This window comes from Myotis davidii, unplaced genomic scaffold (genome assembly GCF_000327345.1).
Source record: "Myotis davidii unplaced genomic scaffold, ASM32734v1 scaffold104, whole genome shotgun sequence".
Taxonomy (NCBI): Eukaryota; Metazoa; Chordata; class Mammalia; order Chiroptera; family Vespertilionidae; genus Myotis; species Myotis davidii.
This window is the reverse complement of record NW_006296625.1, coordinates 5,822,530-5,829,152: the sequence shown is the minus strand read 5'-3', so window position 1 is coordinate 5,829,152 and position 6,623 is coordinate 5,822,530.

Here is a 6,623-nt window from a genome sequence, read left to right as displayed (position 1 = left end):
TGTTTGTTGAGCAGGAAGGGGCAGAAGTAAAACTGTTATGGAATTTTTCTTTTGCTGTTGTTTTATATGGTTTTTGTGTGTATGTGTGTTGGGGAAGAGGGGTAAAATAATAATGTAGGCTACAAACCTAATAATGAGCACATTTATTCAGTCCTCTCACTTCTATTCCATGTGTGTGCTGAGTCCATCAACTCATTAGCCTCAGTACTGAGCCCTACATATGCTGCTTACATACAGTGAAGACCTCAGCTTGAGTCATAGACCTCAGAATCCTCCTTGGAAAGAACTTTTCCAAGGGGAAAAGAGTCAAGCACAACTATCTCAATGGAGAGCTCTCAGAGAAGACAGTCTCTGACTACGGTGACCATTATTCAAATCAGTTCTAGTCGGGTGCTAGAAGAGGTCAATGGGGAAAAGGGGGACATCTGTAATACTTTCAAAAATAAAGATAACTTTTTAAAAAGTGCTATCGACTGGATGGCTTAAACAACAGAAATTTACTTCTCCACAGTTCTGGAGGCTGGCAAGTCCAAGATCAAGATGCTGGCAGACCTGGTAAGAGGACCCACCTCAGGTTCGCAGATGGCTTTCGTCTTACTGCATCCTCACATAGCAGAGAGCAAGAGCTAGCTCTCTGGCCTCTCATAAGGACAGTAACCCCATTCCTGAGGGCTTTACCCTCATGACCTAATTACCCTCCCAAAGCCCCATCTCCTAATACCATCACACTGGGGATTGGGTTTCAGCATATGAATTTTGGGGGCACAAACATTCAGTCTATAACAGCAAGTGTCAATTCACTGGGACCCATCTAACAGTAATATACAGGGTGGGACAAAAGTAGGTTTGCACTTGTATGTGAAACACAGTTTATTCTTGTATCATTATTTATTAATCATTGCTTGTACTGGTCCCTTTCCTGAAGAGGTCTTGGCTGACCTTTCTGCTTCTAGTCTCACCCTGCATGATGCCACTGGGATAAGCTTTCTGAAATGCAGGTCAAATCATATCAGTCCTCTGTTCAATTCACCAATCACTACCTATGGTTTGGGGATTAAATGCAAACTTCTTAAAAAGGCATTTAAATATCTAGCCTTTGCCTCCTCTCTGGCCATATCTCTGGCCACCCCCTCTCCTGGAGCACCCCCATCTTTCCCCATTATGTCTTCCCTAAACCTCACTAATGCCCGCATATATACAGATTTGTTTCTATCTTCTATATTTTGCTGTTGTTTATATAGTTTTTATGTGTATGTGTTGGGGGAGGGGGCTATCTTTCATGTAACATGGACTCTAATTCAGGAGTTACTTCCACTGGGCTGGCGTGGCTCAGTGGCTGAGTGTCCACCAATGAATCAGGCAGTCATGATTTGATTCCTGGTCAGGGCACATGCCCAGGTTGCAGGCTCAATCCCCAGTAGGGGGCATGTTGGAGGCAGTCAATCAATGTTTCTGATCATTGATGTTTCTATCTCTCCCTTTCATTTGCACCTTGGACATACTTTTATAATCACCCTTTTTACACAGTAACTACAATCAAATAAACTCATCTTTCTTATTCATTGGACAGGAAGCGGCTAGAAGACAAGAACTTCATTTTTTATCTCTGTATTCCCCGAGGGCACCTAGTAAGTACTCAATATGTATTTAATGAATGAACAAGGGTTTCCAACTTATAAATTTTCCATTGCAATTCTGCTATACCATTGTCTTGTTTTCCCTGGAGAAATAGATGGCTATTTTATTATGCTAGAACGCCAAAGTAGTAAAAACACTTTTTTCTTTACCTCGCATATTTATTGTCAATTAACAATACAGTCAGAATCTCCTGTGAATTATGTTCAGTTGAGAACAGGCAGTTGTCTACTAAGAAAATTATATTGACATTCTCACTTTCAAATCTAACAATGTGAATATTGACAGAATTATGGTTTCATTCAGTGCTTTCCCACTGAGGTAGCATTTGATCTGTAGATCAATTTGTTTAAAAATGTAATTGTGGAGTAACAAAATCTGAAAACATGTATTAAAAACTTGCTCAGCCCTAGCTGGTTTGGCTCAGTGGAGCCTGTGGACTGAAGGGTCCCAGGTTTGATTCCGGTCAAGGGCACATGCCTTGGTTGAGGGCTTGATCCCCAGTGTGGGGCATGCAAGAGGTAGCCGATCAATGATTCTCTCTCATCATTGGTGTTTCTATCTCTCTCCCCCTCTCTTTTCCTCTCTGAAATCAATAAAAAATATACATATATTAAAAAAACTTGCTCAAACCAACTTTTGGTTTAGTTCTTTTTATGTAAAATGAAAGCAAAAGCCCTGAATATTCCAATAAACTCCATGAAATAGAAGTACATTAATGATTCACTAATTATGAAAGAAGAAAAATACTTGTATATATCTCAATGGTTTTGTTTCTTTCTCCACTAACAAAATAATTAACTTGTAAATTTCATCAAATGACCAAAGAAGACTTACCCTTTAAACAGAATGATTAAAGTATCAGCTTTCTGCACGGCAAAGGCAAATAATAACAGTTGGACTAAATTTGTTTTTTTTTGTTTGTTTGTTTTTAAATACATTTGTTGATTTTTTACAGAGAGGAAGGGAGATGGGTAGAGAGTTAGAAACATTGATGAGAGAGAAACATCGCCCCTGCACACTCCCTACAAGTACATGCCTTTGACCGGAATAGAACCTGGGACAATTCAGTCTGCAGGCCGACGCTCTATCCACTGAGACAAACTGGTTAGGGCTAAATTTGATTTTTATAAGAGCAGACCAACTTTATGTGTCTCCAATTTTATTGTTCTTTAAACCCAACTCAAGTTTTCCAAAGTCATTCAGTTTAACACCTCACATATTAGATACTGTTTAAAAGTTATTAGGCCAGAGCTGGCCAGCAGACCCTGGGCGACAAATGAATGGATTACTCCAACACGCCTGCTGTGAAAGAGAGGCTAAGGGACGTCCTGGCTATAGCAACCAGACAGCCCCAATTGCCTGCCTTGTTAGCCTTTTATTGTAACAGCAGTTTGAGACAATGTTTATCTTTAAGATACAATCAGTAGGGGAAGTAATCTTGGGAGAACACATGTGTGTGCAGTGTCCTTTAAGCAATGGCATCCAAAGATTAAGATTAGGGGTTCCAGTAAACACCCAGGGGTCTGCACATGAGCAGACTTGTTTGGGAAGGTCAAGGAATAATTAGGGGCACCACCTTTGACACTCCCTTAAGTCCCCCCTAAGTCAGAATTCTGATGCACAGGGCAGGCAGCCTTCCAAACACTTACTTTTTCTCAGAATGTCCAACCAAGTCTCTTGTGCTCCCCAACATTATTATATGCTGACAATTTACTATTTACCTGGAATTTATTGTTAAATTTAAAATTTTCTAACAATGTGGATACCAAGAAGTTAGATTTAAAATTTCTGAGTTTTGTAATACTTATCACATATTTAGGTAATATATATAAAATTGTGACAGTACTATTCTTTTTTGTTTGATTTTTAAGAATGGCATTAAATGAACATATGAGCATTAGCTAAGGATATGGTTATCGTATGTTCCTTTTAAATTATAATCATTGTAATTTCTGGATTGTCTACATCTGGAAAGTCTACATATTACTTTGCCTATTAACTTTATGAAACTTCTAACAAATTATTCAAACTCTTTAATTTTCCCATATGGAAAACAGGAATAATGCTATTGGTAAGCATTTCTAGGAAAATTTTAATATTATCTGTATTATGCTAAACAGCATAAAACAAGGCAATCAAAGTTCTGTAGAAAATAATTAGTTAGCAAATAGTAAATCTAGTGATATTGCAATATTAATGTAAGCCCAGGAATATTAAAAATATAGCTCCAAAATGTTTAATGATTGTAAGTATAATTTCTGTCATATCATCTTTTTAAAAAAATAGAAAACCTGATTCCTGTTTAATATAATTTTAAGTAATCTTATATAATAAAAGGCTAATATGCAAATTGACCACACGGCAGAATGACCAGTTGCTATGACACGCACTCACCACCAGGGGGCAGACACTCAATGCAGGAGCTGACCTTGATGGTCAGTGCACTCCCACAGGGGGAGCACTGCTCAGCCAGAAGCCCTGAGCTGGCAAGCACAGCAGCGGTGGCTGGGGACTCTCCTGACTTCTTGACAGCGCTCAGGGTGCCCGACTGATGGCTTAGGCCAGGGGTGGGAAAACTTTTTGACTCGAGGGCCACAGTGGGTTTAAACTGGACCGGAGGGCCGGAACAAAAGCATGGATGGAGTGTTTGTGTGGACTAATATAAATTCAAAGTAAACATCATTACATAAAAGGGTACAGTCTTTTTTTCCAATAGTTTTATTCATTTCAAACGGGCTGGATCTGGCCCGCGGGCTGTAGTTTGCCCACGGCTGGCTTAGGCCCTCTCCATCCCGAGTGCATGAATTTTGTGCACCGGTTCTCTAGCAGTAATATAAAAATGTGGTTTTATTGGCCTTCCTTTTTTTATTGAAAAAGCTGAATCCTATGTAGTATGTAGTGAAATGAAATGGCAAATGCTGTAATTTTAGAAAATTCTATGAAAATGTTTATAGTTCAATTATGTAAAAATCATATAAAAACTTGAAACATATTTTGCATAAACTTTTAAAAATAGTTCAATAAACTAGTTTTTACTTCTGTAGGTTTATAATCCTTTTGGTCTTGTTTCTTAATATATATATATATTTTATTGATTTCAGAGAGGAAGGAAGGAAAGAGAGATAGAAACATCAATGATGAGAGAGAATCACTGAACCTGGCTGCCTCCTGCATGCCCCACCCTGGGGATCGAGCCTGCGACCCTTCAGTCTGCAGGCTGACGCTCTATCCACTTAGCTAACCTGGCAAAGGCTTTTTTTTTTAAGGTCAAATAAGTTGGTAGTCACTGTTATCCCAAATATGATAGAGTGAAAAGATACTGAAAATGTGTTACATACAATTAGATACTGTTTTAGAGATTACAGACCTTTTAAATACTTTATTGATTTCCAGCAACTCTATTAACCTGTAGGTAAAACACATTAAAGGTATTAAATTTGAAACCAGGAATTGAGTGGAGGCAGGTTTGAATCTTGGCCCTACCACTTACTACTTTAGTATCTTGTGGTAGATTCTTTAACCTCCCTGAATGTTTTCTCAGGTATAATGATTAGTAGCTATCTGTCATGAGTGATGATGGAATAAGATTATACTGCCTAGCACCTGTGAGTGAATAAATTAGTTTCATTCTCAACTGACCTTGAGTGTTAACAACCCCCATTTGACTCTGGAGAGAGATGTTTTTTCATCTAAATACAACATGTTCTTGACTCTTTATAGCAACTTCTTTTAAAGCAACCCACTGAGGCATCTATTATTTCAGACGGAGTTAATAACCAGTGGGCTATTTTTAGAAGAGCATTAGCAGATTTAAACAAAGGGGGGAAAGTACTTAAGTGCCGTTTCAGGGATGACTCATTTATTTCTCACTAACAGAGGGTTGCTATCGGGTACCGAAAATTACATTTAATTGTGGTATTGTTTAGGTGGGTTAATCTGAAAGTCAAAGTAAAATATATTGACAGGATAAAATAAAAGCTCTGAAATAGTGCAAAGTTGAGAAAACGAGGTCAAGCAAGAGACGGAATGACCATAGTCAAGGTCAGAAGACTGATTAGAACGCATTTATTTGCCTTGATAAATTAGATTCTCTGCAGATGGAGGCAAAACCCAGTTCTGGAGAAATTAACAATGGCAAGAAAGGGGAATACCCTGTAAAACCATCTTGACAATCAGAAGGTTCAGAAAGGCTTAACCTCACCTTCCCCGAAGAGATGCCTTTCGACCTCCTGCAACCAGTCAATGCAGTTTAAATGCAGTCATGTTTTAAAGGGGAAGATACCTCATGCAACACTTCTGAATAGTTAACTGGCACGCACCACAGATGTTTCCTTTTACAAATTTGTGTGCAAATGTTTCGAAGGTCCTCCCACCTCAAACCTGTTCCAAAACCTAAAAACCACTTTCAAGCCAAATTCCCATGAGAATCTAGAGGCAAGAGTATAAATTCACTAACTCCGCATACTCCTGAAAATCAGCAATTTCAGGGCTCAGACCAAGAAGTAACTAGTTAGCTACGAGTTTGTTTCCAATGTCTTCCGAATTTAAAGCCAGCCGACTTCCGAAAGGGGTTCGAGACTCGTGTTAACGCTTTCGGTTGCGCAGTCTCCAATTTCCACGATTCACGAACCCCGGCCCCGCTGCGCGCGGCAACCTGCTCCCCGCAGCCGAGGCCCAGGACGCTCGGCCTCGGAGTCTCGCTCGGCTCAGTTTAAAGGGCCGCAGGCTCCCTTTGCTGAGCAGCGGCGCGAAATACCTCCCTGCTCTCGGTCGCCGCTAAAGCCCTAGCGGTTCAACCAATGGCCGCCCTCTCCTGTACGCCTCGTCCCGCCTTCCAGCTCCACCAAAGCCAATAGAGTGGCCACCTGGCAGCAGAGACCAATGGAAAGCCTGGGCGAGCATCATTGGCTGCGGCCCTCCCGCAGTGGCGTCTGGGCCTCCGCCCCCGTTACCCAGGAGCCGAAGTCGCCACGCCGCCGCCACCC